Source organism: Apium graveolens, chromosome 2 (genome assembly GCF_009905375.1).
Source record: "Apium graveolens cultivar Ventura chromosome 2, ASM990537v1, whole genome shotgun sequence".
NCBI classification, from domain to species: Eukaryota; Viridiplantae; Streptophyta; class Magnoliopsida; order Apiales; family Apiaceae; genus Apium; species Apium graveolens.
The window spans coordinates 187,395,438-187,414,593 of record NC_133648.1 but is presented as its reverse complement, the minus strand read 5'-3'; the positions used below and the strand labels follow the sequence as shown (position 1 = coordinate 187,414,593).

Below are 19,156 nucleotides of genomic sequence, written 5' to 3'. Positions count from 1 at the left end.
GTTAAAGCCTTAAGCTAAGCAGCTATAGCAGTAGCTGTATCCACCTTCATAATCCGTGCTACCTTGCCTTGAGGTAGCCTCTGAGAAGGGTTCTGGTATTCACTAGCAGCCATCAGTTCAATCAACTCATAAGCTTCATCATAGCTCTTAGCACATAAGGCTCCACCTGATGCTGCATCAAGCATGGGTCTAGACTGTGCTACCAAGCCATTATAAAAGTAATTGATAATAATCCCCTCAGGAATCCCATGATGATGACACTTCCTAAGCATCTCCTTGTAGCGATCCCAAGCCTCACACAACAATTCTCCATATTGCTGTGTAAATTGAGTAAGAGCATTCCTGATTGTAGCTGTCTTCGCCATAGGGAAGAATTTAGTAAGAAACTTTTGAGCAAGATCTTCCCATTTGGTGATAGATACTGCTGGTAGACAATGTAACCAACACTTAGCTTTATCCCTCGGAGAGAACGGGAAAAGCCTTGGCTTTATAGCATCTTCAGAAACTCCATTGAACTTGAAAGTGTCACAGATCTCGATGAAATCTCTGATGTGCATGATGAGATCTTCTATAGGAGAACCCCCAAACTGAACTGAATTATGTATCATCTAAATCGTGCTAGCCTTGATTTCAAAAGTGTTAGCCGCGATGACTGGTCTGACAATGCTAGATTGAATATCATCGATCTTCGGTTGAGAGTAATCCATCAAAGCCTTCGGATTCGATGCTGGTTCTCCCATTGCAATAACAACTTCTTCTTCAACTTTCTCCTCAACAAAGATTTCTCCTTCAAATACTTCAACTTTTCCTCCGCTTTATCCAGTGTTCTCTTGTGGGATCGAGAACGCGTTAGCATAAATGCTCTCTAGAGTACAAGAAACACCAATAAGCAAACAAGTAAGTAAAATATCTGAGTCAGTGAATTTTAATGACCACTGATGACAAACACATAAACTAAAAATTAACACCGAGTCCCCGGCAGCGGTGCCAAAAATTTGTTAGGACGAAAACACGCGCTAAAATTACACGCAAGTATACGCGTTCACAAGTAATATATGATTCATTCAAAGTCATTGTTCTTTAACCTTATCATGCAATGGTGATGACAACTAATCAGATAACATGAAACTAGTAAATGCCAACTTTTGTTGTACGAATACCATACTACCAGACATTCATAAAATAGATAGAAGCTGAATAGACACCAATTATATTGAGACCCTATATGTCTATAGAATTTGACAACATAAAGGTTTAATGTGCAAGTTATCTATCGTGATTACATAGGGCAAGTAAGATGGTCAAAATTACCTACGAATCATGCATAACAAATACATGAACCTATGCTAGCATGTCAAGTTCTAAACCTCAAAATCCATTGTTGCTTCAATAGAGATTACCACGCTATCTTATAAGTTCGCGATGCTCATAAAATAAATAAGCACAACCAATACTAGAATATCATACAATCACCACACACTAAGATGTCGAAATAAATTAACTATTGAAATCCATAAGTAAATCCGTTAGAACCCCACGATAACGATTAGTTCATAACCGAACTCATCATCACCGTGGGTTCCGATGAAAGCATGGTATAATAAACTAAGTCTTTATAAACTGAATAAATAATCAAAGTACGTAATCAAGAGTAATAAATTCAACAAACAAGAAAACATGCAACCAAGATTACAACTCAATCAAAGAAACACAAGAAAAACAAGCTTTTCTTCTCCTTCGTTAAATTTGTGCTCTTAGGACTTCTTGCCATCTTGTACTTAGTCTCTGTTATGAAAAACGTCTTTAAAGAGTCTTTATATAGAAGCCCATCTAATCAGGAGTCCAAAGAATCAGCCTTCTAATCAAATCAGGATTCCAGGATTTCGACCCGGCGTGGCCGCTCTGTGAAGCGGCGCGGCTGCCCTGACATTCTGTTAAACCGGCACGGCCACCCTGTACTTAAGCGCGGCCGCTCTGTGCTTCTGCCATAACTTATTTTCTTGTATTCTTTTGCTGGTTTCTTCGCGCATTTGACCGAGGCTCCATCCTAACACTCTTCTAGCATAAAAACAATGTAAAAACCTTTTCTTCTTCTGATAATGCCCTGACATGCAAAACACTATGAAAACATATCAAATACACAAATAACTTTAGTACAAAACACCAATTCGAGTCTTTATGAAGCGTTCTAAGTGGATATAAATGCCACTTAACACCCTTAGGTTAGCGGATCCTCGATATTATCCTTTGACGATATATAGTCAATAGTGATAATTCTGGTTGAGATCAATTGTCTAATGGAACTATATCGTCGTCGTTTGTGACAAGACTTTCCATTATACATCATGCTATGTGCTCTACCAATAGTGGATTGATTGTTACAATGTATCCCTATTGCAGTCACATGCTTTAGCCATCTTGGAATATCCTCTAAAAATTGGTGTAAATATTTAGCCTCTTCAGCATATTTATCTAGTGCCACAAACTCAGCTTTCATCGTGGAATGAGTTATCATAGTTTACTTTGAGAATTTCCATAAAATTGCCACGCCCGCTAGTGTAAACACATAGACACTCACAGACTATAGAGCCTTCTTTCTAGATATCCAGTTCGCGTCAGTATATCCCTCTAATACTGCTAGATATCTGCTAGAGTGTAGTCCATAGTCTCGAGTTCCTCTCAAGTACCTCAGTACTGTTAAGATCTCTTTCCAGTGATCAGCTCTCGGATTACTCGTAAACCTACTCAACTTGCTGATTGAGTATGCAATACTGATTGAGTATGCAATGTCTGGTCTTGTACAACTCATTAGGTACATCAGACTCCCAATTATCCTCAAGTATTCCAACTGGGAAACCGGTACACCTTTGTTCTTGTATAGATTTAAATTCATATCCACAAGTGTCCTAGCTTTCTCAAAGTCATCCTTAAGAAACTTCTCAAGGAACTCGTCAATATAATAAGGTTGACTCACTGTGAGTCTCTCTGATGTTCTAGAAATTTAGATTCCTAGAATCACGTTTGCTAGTCCCATATCTTTCATGTAAAATCTTGCATTTAACATGTCCTTTGTAGATTTGATCACTTTATCATTACTTTCAGCAATATGTAAATTATATGCATACATTGTCATCATGACATAACCATTTTCATTGTCCTTGACATAACTACTCTTATTATTCTTGTAATAGGAACAACTATCATATTCATTAATCTTGAAGCCATCGGCCAGCACAACCTCATCAAATTTCTCATGCCATTTCATTGGCGCCTGTTTCAAGCCATATAGTGATTCACTAGTCTACAGACTTTCCTCCCTTGTTCAGGGACAATGAACCCTTCAGGTTGTTCCATATAGATTTCAGCATCTATATCTCCATTTAGGAAAGCTGTTGTCACATCCATTTGATGTATTGCTAAATTTTGTATTGCAGCGAAAGCAAACATCATCCTTATAGATGTTATTCTCGTTACTGGAGAATATGTGTCGAAGTAATCAAAAATTTTATGTTGCTTGTATCCTTTAATTACAAGTCTTTCCTTGTACTTGTCGATAGTACCATCAATTTTCAACTTCTTATTGAAACCCACTAGCTGCCTAACGGTTTACAACCGTTTTGCAAATCAACTAATTCCCAAGTATGATTCTGCAGAATTGAATCAACTTCATTTTTAATGGCCTCTTTCCACATTGGGTCATCGGTTGAGGTAACTGCTTCCTTATAGGTTTTCGGGACACCTTCCTTGAGTAAATAGGTCATAAAGTCAGATCCATAGGATTTCTCCGTACATTGTCTTTTGCTCCTTCTCACTACGCCCACATTCTCGTCCTCACTTTATTCACTCTCATTATTGTCATCTATAGACTCATGATCTCGTTTAGACGTTGTAGGAGGTTCATTTCCTGGATTACAAGAAAATATCATCTCAAAAAATGAGGCATTCCTAGATTTTATAATTTTATTCTTCTGAATATCAGAAATCTTGGAATCATACTTGAAAAATAGATATGCAGTTCTATTTAGTGGATTCCGATGAAGATACAATCCACAGTCTTTGGACCAATATTCACCTTTTTAGGTGTAGGGATCAGTACATTTGCCAGGAACCCCCATACTTTCAGGTGTTGGTAACTTGATTTTTTTTTCTTCCACTTTTCATAAGGACTCACATCCTTATTCTTACACATAATAATATTTAAAAAATTATTCGTGTTTAAGATGGTTCCCCCCACATCGATTACGGAAGTCCAGAGCTTAGCAACATCGCATTCATCATCTCTTTGAGAGTGCGATTCTTCCTCCCAGCCACTCCATTTGACTGAGGGGAGTATGGTACAGTGACCTGATGGATTATACCATGTTGTGAACAGAATTCCCTAAAGGGTACAACATATTCACCTCCACGATCACTTCGTATCGTTTTGATTTTCTTAGTTTGTTTTATCTCAACTTCTTCCTTAAAGATTTTAAATTTATCTCTAGCGTCGTCTTTGCTTTTCATAAATTATACATAGTAATATTTTATACAGTCATCTATGAATGTAATAAAATAATTGTTTCCTCCTCTAGTTGGAGCAAATTTTAAATCACATATATCTCTATGTATTAGGTCTAGAACTTTGGTATTTCTTTCCACATGTTTAAATGATGATCTCGTTAATTTTGCCTCAACACAAGTCTCACAGTTATGTTTTGAATAAATTGTTAATTTTGGTATGTATTCTTATACATTTAACCTTCGTAAAGTGTCATAATTAAAATGTCCTAATCTAGCATGCCATAAATTAGGAGACTCAAGCAAGTAAGCAGAAGAATTCTTCGTTTCATTATCGTCTTTAATGGACATAACATTGAGCATAAAAAGCCCATCGTTTACATAACCCTTGCCTACAAACATACCACTCTTAGATAAAATAACTTTATCTAACTCAATTACAATACAAAAGCCATGCATATTCAATAAAGAACCAGACACAAGGTTCTTGCGAATATCAGTACATTCTTCAAAGTCAGATGCTTCCCAGAGGTCATCTTCAGAATCACCGTGCCTTCACCTTCAATGGTAGAAGTCGATAAATTCCCCATGTAAAGCTTCTCACCAAGATCGGAAGATTTAAGGGTAGAGAAAATCGTCTTGTCTGAGCAAACATGCCTAGTAGCACCAGTATCAATCCACTACTCACGCGGATTAGATACCGTGATCTATACGTTAGGGTTAGGCTCCTAGTGAACCCCATCAGATCCAGCGATCTATGTATTGGGATCAGCCGCCATGTTCATCGCATTGTTCATAATGTTATTCTCCATAGATCTGTTACTCAACAAAGAGGAAGAGACCAATGTATTAGTCACATATAATAAATAATGATAGCTTTAAGATTGTAATCACAATATGCGATTAATATATATAATATAAGTGTGTGCGTGCGAATAACAGATGTGTTATAAACTGTGAATACCAAAAACCAACAAAAGGATATGAAGGAGAAGTTCTCGAGTCAAGTATTATAACTGTCTCCTTAAAGCTATTACGTCCCTCACCGTATGTGCGAGTTGTTAACCTCCCAAAATAAAACGAGAAGACGACGATATTACACGAACAACACCTTCGACGAACTAGAACGGAGCAAGAAACTATCATCAGAATTGAGAGGGTATGGTTTGTGTTTAGGAGGCGGCTGTATTTTATAAATAAATCCATAACCCTAAGCCTAATACGATATTATATAGGCCGGAGGAAACGTGTGCGCTACTCTACGCTTAATTAATTAAAACGCGTTAATTAATCAGTCGGTTAATAAATCAAATCCGTAATTGAATCAGATTATTATTACGTCAAATCAATTATAATAATCCGTAGTCAAAACGAATTAAAATTTTAAAAGTCCAAGCGAGTGAAAATTAAATCCATAGTCAAAACGAATTAAAATTTTAAAAGCCCAAACCCAATGGAAATTAAATTTAGCAAAACTAGTCCGTAATTATTCGGGCCAATTTTCTGCTTCATTCGTGTCCGCATGTCGCACACGCGGGCAAACTCGAAGGCTTCGCAAGCCTCAGATTACCCCTCAAAAACCCAAGATTTGCACCCGTGCGTAGATATTGGAGCAATACTTAAGTAACACATTTGAACATTACATAAGTGTTTTGCTATATAAAGCTATGTATGCTCCTTTACAAAATCAATGTGGGACTTTCATTTCTTCCACAAATTTTCACTACTAAAATACTAACTTTGGATGATCATATCTCATCCATCTCTTAGTCATTTCGAGTGATTCAAAGTGTCTTGGAAAGCTCTCTCAGAGGAGAACGCATTCCAAGTGTCACTCGTTGCGCGAACGCAACATTCATTCACTCAAATTATGACTCAAATTGACTTGACAATGTGGGATTAGTACCCGCATTTTCCGAACACTCCTGTATATGGATTAGTAGAGCTGCATGTATAATTAACAATAATCAAGTAAACAATTCAATTTTATTAAACAAAGCAGCCTGCTGATACACAAGTTTTTGACGAAATGCTAGATAGAACTTGATAAAATTTACCAAGATTTGAAGAACAATACGAGATGACTTTGTTTACGTGAAATTGTGAAAACGATACTGACTTGCTGCCATCCAAAAAATCAAAAATCGTTAATTATATGAAGCAAGTATCTTATTCAATATCTTTCCAGGTGTCAATAAAATGACAAAAACTGCAGTCCAGCGATCAATTACATGCAATCTACGCAATTCTAATGATGTTTGGGGTCAGGCCCTCCGGGACTAATCCGCATAGGCTCTGCTGCTTGACTTGCTCTCAGCCTGTCACTAGAAGCAACCAGTTTCCTTTTTGCAAATAAGATTAGAAATGGTTGAGTTATATTTTTCTGGTTCCGGAAAACCTCTAATGGCCGAGCTTCTAACCTAATTACTAACGACTGCAGCATCAAAAACATACATAGAAAAACCTTCCAGCAAGCCATGGATGGAGTGCTTATCTTATATCGATCTATGGATAAAACTGCGACTGGAGTACATCATCTATATCTCCATGCATGGATTTATATACTGTTGGTGTTGCTATTAAATTAATATTCTAGTTAATTTAACTGGAACTAAGTTGGACTCAACTATCAAGCGTGATCATAGATTAATCAGTTATAATTGTTTCTATAGCTGACATAATGGTGGCTGCTTTATGTAAACTGTAAAATAACCAATATGTGATCATGTAAAACGTTCTTAACGTCATTGAATCTTCGAGTTCGATCCACGTGTAATATTCACCTAGGATTCAATATCTTTGGAGACTGATAGGTCCTAGAATCATAAAGAATATACAAATTGTTATATGGCATCACTTGATTCCCCTGCTCGATCGCTTTTGGAGGTGGTACTCTACACTACTCATTGTCTTTGGCATTTTCAAGGACTATTTTGCGATTTCGAAAAGCCACAGAGGACTTTTGTCCTTTGAGTAGAATTTTTCTGGGGTATTTTTCCCTTGTGAGGCCTGAAAGGTCACTGGATCTTTTTTTTTTTTTGTCAAATTTAAAGCAGATTTCATTAATGATTTAAAAGAGATTCAATCGGGACAAACCCCCAACTGATCATGCAACCAGGTTGAAAAACAAATAGAGCTAAATAATTAGCCATTTTGTTTCCGGATTGTTTAACAAACTGAATACAAATATTCTGAAAATTAAAAATGAAGGTAATGGTTTCCCGGACAATCCAGCACGCATCTCCCCCGAAAAACAGTAGCTTCACAATTGACCCTCACATTAATTCGATTGATATTGCAATGTTCAGAGGACTCAGTTGCAACAACGGAGTTTAGAAGCCTCATATTATGAACAAATATTTTTTGTGAGAGGTGAGCACATGTGATTTTCACCACCATTCCAAACGCACCCCAGCTATCTACCTGCCGGACACCAGCTATAAACCTGCCGAAAGTGTTCTTGATGCGAGATATCCAGATCTCGCAATACACCATCCAATTCATTTTCAACACAACCACCACATCGCACAAAACGAGACACATCCCATAAAGCGAGACAATCAAACACACAAATAATAACTTAAACAGAACAATACGAAAAAACCCAAAATTCAAAAATCTCGGAATAACACCAAATTGTAATATGTTGTTAGACCAGAGATTTTGAATCCAAAAACTGAATTTTATTATAAAATCCAAGCTCTTACCTTAGTAGATCTGAAAACTAAAGTGAAAAACTGTAATGGATTTTTCGAGTTTTGTAAAACAAATCTCAATTTTATTAAAGAAAAAGTGAATAAAAGAAGAAGATGAAGATGAATATGGAGATAAAGATGGGTAGAAAGGGGGAAAAAGAAGGTTGGTCGGCTAGGGTTAGGTGAAGTTAGGGCGGCCGACTCTCGGAAGAGAGAAATTTTTTATACAGTATAATCCATTGGATCTTTTAATAACTTAAATTTTGGCATTTAAAAAAACAAGCCTTCTTTTGTGGCACATTATGCACTTTGTGTTCCAGGCTCCCAGGTCCCACCCATATAATAAATCTTAGTCAAAGGGTCTTTACAGTAAACAATTTAATCAAATGATTTATACGACGACGACGATGATGATGCATCGGCCGAGGAGCGTTTAGAAGTTCCATTCTTATAAACTTCAACTTACATGTTCCCTTGCTGCTACACTGGTATTACTCCAGACAGAGTCGGCTGCCTCTTGTAAGTGGGGACTTTGAGATGTCCTTTTAATATCCATTTTAACTCCTTTTACTACTAATATTCTTCTTGTTTTAAGGGGTTGGTTATCATGTGAGTCACTTAGTAGGTTGTAATATATCAAATGAGTCATCATAAAATTTTTAGTCTCATTTAAATCACTCAAGTAAAAATATGGATCATGCGGTTAAAGTTTTCGAAAGACAATGCTAAAATAAAAGTTTTTTTATTAAGGTGGTTGATGTGCACATGTCATAGTCCTTGGCCCTATGTTATTGCAGCGCTATATCAGCAAGTATAATCATTAAAATAACCATATTTGGGATATGAATAACAGTAAAAACTCGACTGAAAATCATATATACATGGGGGAATAATCTGAAATGGACTTGAAATGAACTCTAATAAGGCACAACTAGTAATCAGAATGTCACTTTATCTTTTTTCATCTATATTTTATAAATTATTCAACTTTTTTCATCAATATTTTATAAATTATTTAACGAAATGAAACCTATCATCTAATGAGTGCTTTAAATGAAATCTAAAATTTTACAGTGACTCATATGATATATTGGAACATACTAAGTGATCTGTTTAATAATTAATCCATCATTCGTAAATCTTATTACATGGGTACCCAACACTACTAATTCAAATACTTAAATATATAGTTATGGAATAACTTAGTAAATTATATATAACTAGCACAATAACCCTATGAGATACGAGATATGTTTTAGCAATATTTTATAATGCAAATTTCAGTTTGCATGGATTTTTTTAGAATATTAAATATATAATCATTCATAATTTATTTGAAGTACGCAACAAATATTGTACAGTATTTACAGTTTTTCCTTTTTTAGGCTTTGATTATTCTGGTTGCGAGATATATTTTGGCTATATATGATATTTGAGTTAAAAATATGTCAATACTAATTGTAATTTGTGTAATTCCAAAAATTATAGGTGTAAGTTATATGAAACTTATTGTATTTGGAATTGACAATGTCTCTGTCCAACTTTAATGATCTAATACTAAAGTATCGGCACAAGGTTGTCATATTCATGACGATCACTAATTGTTAACAATTGTCAAATGATACAGATTAGTTATTAAATTGAGCTGATAAGAAATATCAAATATATCTTATTGATATAAGACATTTAGAGCATTCAACCATATTGATAAGATGTCTTCGTCGAACACGTTATTTAAATATACTAAATCTACGGAATGAATCGGTTCACGTAGACAAATGACGAACATTTTTGAAAAAATGGGCCAGATTTCGAATTCAAATTAAACTTAAGCATTTCCTGTATTTTTTTTAAAAAATGTGTCAAATTATGATTTTGAATTCAACTGAAGTATACCGACCCTTTATAGTCATGACCTACATATATATTTATAGGGGATAGCATGGGTCATTTAGACTCGGTTTTCGAATAAAATCGAAATTGCAATCATATATTTTCAATTTTAAAATAAAAAATCGCAATCACCGCTTTGGATTCGGTTTAAAAATACCGATTCAATAATAATCGGCTCAGTTTCCGTTACAAAATTGACAAATGTAAAAAGAAAAATTGATATACAAACGAAACAAATTAGTGCACGCAACTTAGACTAATAGACTAAGTTGGTCGGCAACTTGGTGAGCTTCTTACCACGATATTGCAGTTGGTCTACAATCATGGATGTTAAGACCATGAATAATAATATTGGTGACAAATTGAATAGTAATGCATCTCCATTTGCAGTATGTACATAGTGTCCTCGGACATTGATAGTTTCAATTAAAACTGTTCATAATTAACTCTTGTTTCCATGCTGCGCTTGAAAATGATCCATACAGGTTTGTCTTGGGTCATGACGCAAAGTTCCTAGTCTGGTGTTTACAGGGTCATCATCATTTGGATTTAAAAAATATATTTTTTATTTATAATATTAGTAATTGCAGAATTCAAGATGGTGAAGGACTTTACTTACAGAAGCAATCATACATGGATATGTAATATGTTTCCTTATTATAATAGAATAGTATTCCTTATTGATTTTGTAACTGTGCACTATATAAGCACATATTAGGTTTGCACTATATGTGTTACAAATTGTTATATCTCTCAGATAATCTAACAGCTCTCAAGGATAATTGTTCATCCTTTGGGAGAGTACTTTTGTAACAATTTTTATCTTATTAATATAAAAACTGTTGCATCTGTTAAGTTTTATCGAATTGTTTGCATAAACTATATTCAACCCAACTTTACAGTTGTATTACAAACCTAACAATTGGTATCAGAGCTTAATGTTGATATACAAACAGTTTAAGATCTGAAAATCTATCTTTAATGGAATACAAAGAACCAAAACAGAATCCACCACCACCCCCATCCACAATACAGATTAACAATAATATGAGTAGGTATGAGGCTTTCAAGGTTCCAATCTTGAAGATACATTAATATCCAATCTGGAAAGTTAAGATCACCATGTGCTTTGAAGCTACATATCCTGAATATCTAAGTAGGATTTATGATGGTCCTCATAGGCCAATGAAGTTGGCAGTAGCAGTTGCTGGTCAGAAAGAAAAGATGGTTGATAAACCAAATAATGATTATACTGCAGAGGATCTATCATCAATCATGGAAGATGCAAAAGTAAGACATATTTTGCATAGCAGTCTTGATAGTGTTATGTCCAATATGGTTATTGGATATAAAATAACAAAGGAAATTTGGGATGCTTTAGAAGTAAAATGTCAAGGTACCCTTGCTATTAAGAAAAACAAGAGGATAGTACTTACTCAGGAATATGAGCGCTTTAACTCAAGAGACAATGAGTCCTTAACTGAGATCTATGATAGATTTTAAAAGCTTTTGAATGACTTATCTCTTGTCAACGAGGAATATGACCAAGAGGACTCAAACTTGAGGTTTCTACTTGCACTTCCTGAAAAGTGGGACTTTAAGGTCACATCAATAAGGGATAATTATGAACTTGAAGAAATATCTCTAGAAGAGATCTATGGCATGTTGAAGACTCATGAACTAGAGATGGGGCAAAGAAGTAAGAGAAAATGATCAAAGTCTAGACCAATTGCACTTAATATTGTGCAAGACAAGCCTATATTATAATAAGACTAAGTCAAATTGACAACCCTAAGAATTAGTTGTATGATAGTCTAAATCTGTATTTTGTATTGTATTACTTGAGTCTGTAAAAATGTTAAAAATCAGACTGGAGTATTTTTCTGTGAACAGTCTCAAGCCTAAAAATAAATTCTGAAAAAAGATCAATAATATCATGCCTTAGAGAAAAGGTGAAGAAGCTTGGAGTTGAATAAATTTATTTTAGAAAAAATGTTCTAAGTCAAGATATCTACAAGTCAAATATCAAGTTATATAGAAAAGTCATTCGAGAACTCTAGAATGACTTATCAAGAAGTCCAAAATGGCTTTTAGAGAAGTCTCAGAGATATCGACAAGTCAGATGAAGATATGAAGATTGGAGATATCGACAAGTCAATTTCATAACAAAGATCTCAGTGATATCGACAAGTCAAAATGAAGATATGGAGATTGGAGATATCGACAAGTCAATTTCTCATTAGAGATCTCAAAGATATCGACAAGTCAAAATTCATATATAGATCTCAGAGATATCGACAAGTCATTTCTACATGCAGAGATTAGGAGACCTCGACGAGCCAAGTTTACTTAAAGAGAACTCAGAGACCTCGACAAGTCAAAGACACTTATAGAGAACTTACATATCTCGATAAGGCATTATACTTATCGAGATGTGAGTTCTCTATAGAAAAAACTGGAGATCCAGATATGAACCTCAAGTACAAAATGCAGACAAGTTAAATATTCAAGATTATCAATCAACAAACGATCTAATCACTTAGATTGAAGAGTCTACAAAAGCAGCTTGAAGAGTACAAGATCAAGGGTTAAGATTAATTGACAAAGGAAGGTCACAGACCTACAAGATTTGAAAGGATTCACTAAGACAGAATTGGAAAGTTTTAGAGATAACTTAAAGTAGGGTTTAGTATATCTTATTACATGTTGTGTAAACCTCTGTTTACTAATCTAGAAAGTAAACGCTAGTCCTTTATTTTTAGGAGTAACAACCAGATCTAAATTTTCTTGTACTCTCTCAAGGTAGAAGCCGAGTTCTTATATTCTTAAGAACTTAGGAATTGTAGCAAGATATACTTAATTTTAATACAAATTTAGTGAGTTTTGAAATACTGCGTTTGTTATGCATGTTCTTTGTATTTTGCTAAGCATATACCTCTACAATCAAACTACTTTGTTCACCACCTTTCCAAATCAATTTTAAAAAGCCTAAAAATAAAGAAAACACATTCACCCCCCTATGTTACACTCAATATATAACAAGTCATATCATAGCAAAATTTGAAACAAAACAGATAATGATCTTGGAAGTATGAGTGCACAGAAGATAAGCAGTATTAAGATACCATCCTTTAACAGAATCAACTATACATTTTGAAAAAAAATGACACTGTTCATAAGGATGGCCAATCCATTATATATCCAGATTTTCAAGAATGGCCCTTTCATCCCCATGGAAAGTGTAACACCCCCAAATCCGGGGTCAGGGATCCGGGTTGTCACGAATTTCATTTTACTTAATAACTCTTAATCTTAATAAACAACCAACTACTGCGCACTGTGACCCCATAATACACACACACACACATCACAAGTTATAGTCTCATAGACGAATACCAAAAATAACACAAGTCATTTTATTCCACAATTATAAGCCATTACACCTCAAAAAGGATTTCGAATAAATTTACATTTTCTTTTCCATATTACGGTTCATAAATATACATAAGTCTGGTAGATCAACAGTTGAAAACCTAGCCTATTGGTAGTTCCTACCTCAGCTACAACGACATCAAAGCCTACAGGAAACTGCATAACGTTTCCTATCCGCTCGCGAATTGAGAGCTTGGTCCTGTTTATCTTGTCTAGCTGTTGTTGTGTGATGAAAGAATAAAGCAAGGGTGAGCAACAAGCCCACCAAAATAATATGTATAATAATTAACAATATATGAGCATTCTCATAGTACTCATGAAGACTTGTCAAATATAATTGAACCAAGTTTGATATCTTAACGCGACGAAGTCGCAAAATATTCAGTATATATATATATATAAACTTTTCAAAATTTTTGAAATGCTCTAACATGTATAATATACACAAAATTCCAGTTTGTAATTGTATAAAAATATCGTTGCAAGGTGATCTCATATATCAAACCTTGTCTCAACATTTTTCTGAAAATCTTTGTCATGCATAAAATAATCATTTACTAGATATAAGTTGAAAAGACGAAGTCACAAGATAATCCCATATACTTATATCTTTTCCGAATACTACTTGAACTACCACCATTCAAGGTATAATAAGTGTCAAAAGTTCATCACATAGATGAGACTACAAGATAAGACTTGAATATAATCAATCTTTGGAATATCATTTAAAAGAAATGAAGTTACGAGATACTTCATTAATTCCCAATATATATATATATATACCTATATATATATCTCATACACTCCTTGAAAACCTCTATTATGAAAAGTATAAACAGAGTTGTAATACCCAATGAATTCGGAAAGAAGAAAACTTTGGCAAAAACCTGATATCTTCTGATCAGGCAAAGATACCAATTAAGTAACCTTTTTTACTAGTAGATGGATGAATCCCCCACCGGTCATCACCCTGGCCGCATTAGGACCTTGTGCTAGACCGCTACCTGGCCTCTTATGCGTTGATGGACTTCCAGCCAGCCACTCACACTTTGATAGACCGTACCCCGACATGTCGCTTATGCTGACTCATTTAGATGGACTTACTTCCCAAATGTTGGGCAAGTAATCAAAAGCGCTTTATGAAATCAACAACCTCTTTGCGAATATAAAATACACCACAGAGCCGGATCGCTCGGATTTTTAAGAGAGTATATAAATTTGAAAACAAGTTTTGGGCTCCGCTCTAGCCTAAAATCATTTTGAAGACTCAAAAATATTTTTGAAAGCGTATGGAATAAGGATTATTTTATGGAATAAATCAATTCCAAGATAATCAATGAATATCTGAATATTATGCTATAAACAATATTCCAATACGAATAGCTTTTATCAAAGCAAATGAAGTAAAAGTTTTGAAAATATTTATGGTAAGAATGATTGCCGATATCAATCATTTCTCGAATACTTGGAGAATAACGAAATATTATTCTTTAAGAAAATAGAAAATATTATTTAATAAAATAAACGTAGTCATAAGTCCTCGAATTAATATTCAAACTTATATTCATTTATTAAATAAAATAAAATAAGTTTGGTCAGTGATTTTTCCGGTCCAAATTCTAAGCACAAACAGTCTTAAAGAAAATGGGCGTTACGATGACTATGTTTACGAGTTTTCTAAATTTTCACTATACCAAAACCTCACCAATTCATCAACCATCACCAACACATCAATACTTCACTTAACCAACATTAACTCAGTCCACACTCTCAATATTTTCAACTCATTCAACCATAATCAATTCAAATCAAGCAAAACTAACTAACAAACATGGATCATGCTCCTCATTCACTAATCTAAACATAAATCTCATTAAACTCAAAGTAAAAGATAGGGTTTTAAAGAGTATACCTTCCTTGGATCTTTAAACCCACTAACAAGAGCTTCTAATCCTTAAGAGAGCCTTGGTCTATGTTTATCATGTTCAAACTTGCAAAGGAGTTAAAGAAATGAGTTAGAACTTTCGGAGTTACTATTAGTCCGATTGAAAGAACTGGAAATATGAGGGTCTTACAATGCTTATTTGGATGCGACTTGTAAACAAATGTTGTAGGCCATCTCAATACCTTTCCAACGAGCTATAGAACATAATTGTTGAGTGAGTATTGAAGGAGATAGAACAGTTTGAAGTGGCTGCCTCTAGTTTTGGCCGAGAGCATGAATAGAAAGGGGGGAAATGCTTCTTTGTTTCCTTGGTTTCTATTTATATTGTGGTTTAACCTTGGTTAATCTTAACCTTGGATTGATCAAGGTTAAATTGTTTGGCTATAAATCATTCTTGACAAATATCTAATTAACTATGCTTATGTCACCATCCCTATGTCATTTCCATGCCACATGTCTTCACCTTGTGGTTTGATGATGTCATAATCTCTGGCTTCTTGTACAAGCTTGTCTCTTGACCGCTTATTTATTTTACGGTTCGCTTAACTCTCGTTCTCGTTAATCGTCTGAGGGATCATATCTGGGACCTCATTACTTGCGCTTCCCCAAACCTTTCCTAATATTTTATAATCCTTAATGATCCTCTCCTATAATCCTTAATGATCCTCTCCTATAATCCTTGAATTTAAATCCATGTAATAATGTTACCTTATACCTAATTCTTTTGGTATCTAATGGATTTTCGGGAAAAATCAAAGTGTCCGGATTCGAATTCTGACGACCTTTACATACACTCATTTACTTTATGGAATACTAATACGATCTCAGAGTTTTCATAATAATATTCCTATATAGTGTGGTCTGATAATTTTCCCTAATCAACACAATCAGCAAAAAGTTCCTATTCATCAGGATTTCAAAAATTCCAAAAATTGGGGTTTTTACAGTCTCATCTCCTTAAAATGATTCCATCCCGGAATCAGATGGAAAATAGTTGGGGGTACTTTTATTAGCATTGCGCTTTCTAGTTCCCAAGCCGATTCTTCCATATTGTGGTTCTACCATAAGACCCTGACTAACTTGGTCACCTTAGTCCCAAGCACTTGCTCCTTTTTGATCTATTACCCTTCCTGGTTGTTCCCTATAGGTTAAGTCTGGTTGCATGTCTATGCGCTCGTATGCCCCTATTTGTCTGGAATCCAGATTATAATTCCTTAATATTGATACATGGAACACGTTATGAACTTATTGCAGGTTCGGTGGTAGGGCTAGCTCATATGCTAACTTCCCAATGTGTCTTAATATCTCCAAGGGTCAAATAAATCATGGACTAAGCTTTCCTTTCTTTCCGAACCTCATCAATTCCTTCCAAGGGGATACCTTTAACAACATTAGGTCCCCTACTTCATACTCTTTGTTCTTTTAAGTCAAATCAGTATACTTATTATGTCCATCTTGGGTTGCTACCAGCCGTCCTCGAATTGAACTCATTATGTCCTTGGTCCTTTGGACTACTGCTGGTCCGAGCATCTTGCGCTCTCCAACTTCATCCTGATACAAGGGAGATCGATATTGTCTTCCCTAAAGGGCCTCTTAAGGCGTCATCCTGATACTGACATATAATCTATTGTCGTAAGAAAACTCGATATGTGTTAAGTGATCATTCCAAATTCTTTCAAGTCTGTCACACTAATCATAGCTTCTAGCGCTATAGCTTTTGCTTCTCAATACCCACTTATTCCAGTTCGTAAGTGTTACTATCTTCCATTCATAATACCATTTTGGCTATACTGTTACTCGCTAGCGTTCTATAACTTTCTAATAATTTCATCGACCATAGTACCATGAACACGTTTCGATTTCGGAGACAAATACACTCACAGTACTCCTTTTCTAGTTGCTTCTATCTTTGGAAGCTTGATCAATCATATAGAAGAAAATAATTTATTGAGAGATCACTATGATCATGAATACTTGTTACATTGCATTAGTTAGTATAGCAAGGGGCCAGCCTCCAGTACTTGACAAGCAATTAAACAATAGGTGGTATCCTACTAGGCTTCTATCACACAGATAGATAGTCATTCGGCAATACCTCCCCTTCTGGAAGGGTTGTTCTTCTCAGCTTACAAAAAATGAAAAGAAGAGAAAAAGAACGAATTTAAGAGCATTATATAAAAAATACTGCCACAAAATATCTGGCTTGGAATCTACCTCTGAACTATTGAGGTTTATCACAGGAGAACGAAACATATATGTGTATATATCAACATCAAATATTATCGCATCGCAAATTATGTGCCTGAATATTTACTATTCCGTCTATCATTCTATGAACCCATTCACTTACTCGAGCTTATAAACAATCACCTTTGAAACTCCCTTGACAACAAAAATCAAATCTGGGATTTCATCATAGACATCATCGTTACTAGAATCCTACGCTTCTACCACAACCTTCCTCATATTATAATATTACTCTTTATCGATAAGAAGGAATAAATATTCAATAGTTAGATAATCGACTTAGTTATTCTATCAATAATAACTCATACATCACCATGACGCCACTAGTGGTACTCGATCTCCACATCCATTACAATACAACCCTCACGGTTGTTATCGTCTCATTATTCAAAGAATCATTGCTGCATTGCTATAGTCCACCGCGGACCTAAGGTAGTCATTCATTTTCCTTGAAATCTTAATAACTAACCATACGAAGTCCATACCTATCGTATCAAATTCTTCTAAGGAGGCAACATAATCACCATTCATGATTCATGAAGAACACTCCTAAACTTGACGTACATATGACATGAAGCAGATAAAATTGCAGAAGAGTTTCAATCAAGGCAACGATAGCAGCGTAACACCATTATTAACCATATGTCTTTATTATGGGACATGAAGCTCAAAGGTTCATTTAGTCCTTTCGTAACATGGTCCTGGCTTATCTCACGATAGGACCTTCCCACATGGGTAGCCCGCTCACAGCGATTACAATTAAATCTTTACCAAACCACTATTACGGTGGAGTATCGCACAATCATCAGAAGGAATGTCAATCTTTCACACCATAATACAACCTTCACGGCTTTAACCATCATCACTGTATTCTTCTGGCACGAGTGCCTATAATTGCTCCCTTATACTTAAAGTGTCGGCCACCCCATTGGCCTTTCTAGATAGTAATAATTCCTTATAATCAATGTCTTTTGAACGATCTTCAACTAAAATTTCTACCTCATTTCCAATCACTGTTTGTGTAAAAATGCTCTTCCTTAAGCTTTGGTGAGGAAAAAATATCACCATTTTTCTATAAGTTATTGCCTCGGTCTTTAGATGTGAACATTGTCACGACTGAATCTCGATCATACTTAGGGTGTCTCTTATCTTGGGTCCTTCTTGTTTTCACCAATCTCGACCCTCACTGGGTCGATCTATACTTTCTTATGGTTCAACTTTTTCCCCACCTGACATTATTATAATTATGTGATATTTCGTTTATCAAAATTTCTATTCTTGAGAACTTTGAATATTACCTTTCTCCTTGTAAAACCTCTAAGGTTATCCTTAAATCTTTCATCATGTAGACTCTAGGTACATGGAATATCAAGATACCATTTACTAATACTAGAAACATTATCTATATAGTTCTGAAAACTTTCTCCACTGATCTTTAAAGGTTGTT

General features: G+C 35.0%; 1 non-coding gene across 1 annotated transcript; it reads left to right on the top strand.

Annotated features, from left to right (window-relative positions):
* Window positions 1–243: 243 nt before the first annotated feature.
* On the top strand, window positions 244–350 carry LOC141710099 (small nucleolar RNA R71). The gene has a single exon (XR_012570637.1). It is a non-coding gene; the product is annotated as a small nucleolar RNA R71 (small nucleolar RNA).
* Window positions 351–19,156: the final 18,806 nt, after the last annotated feature.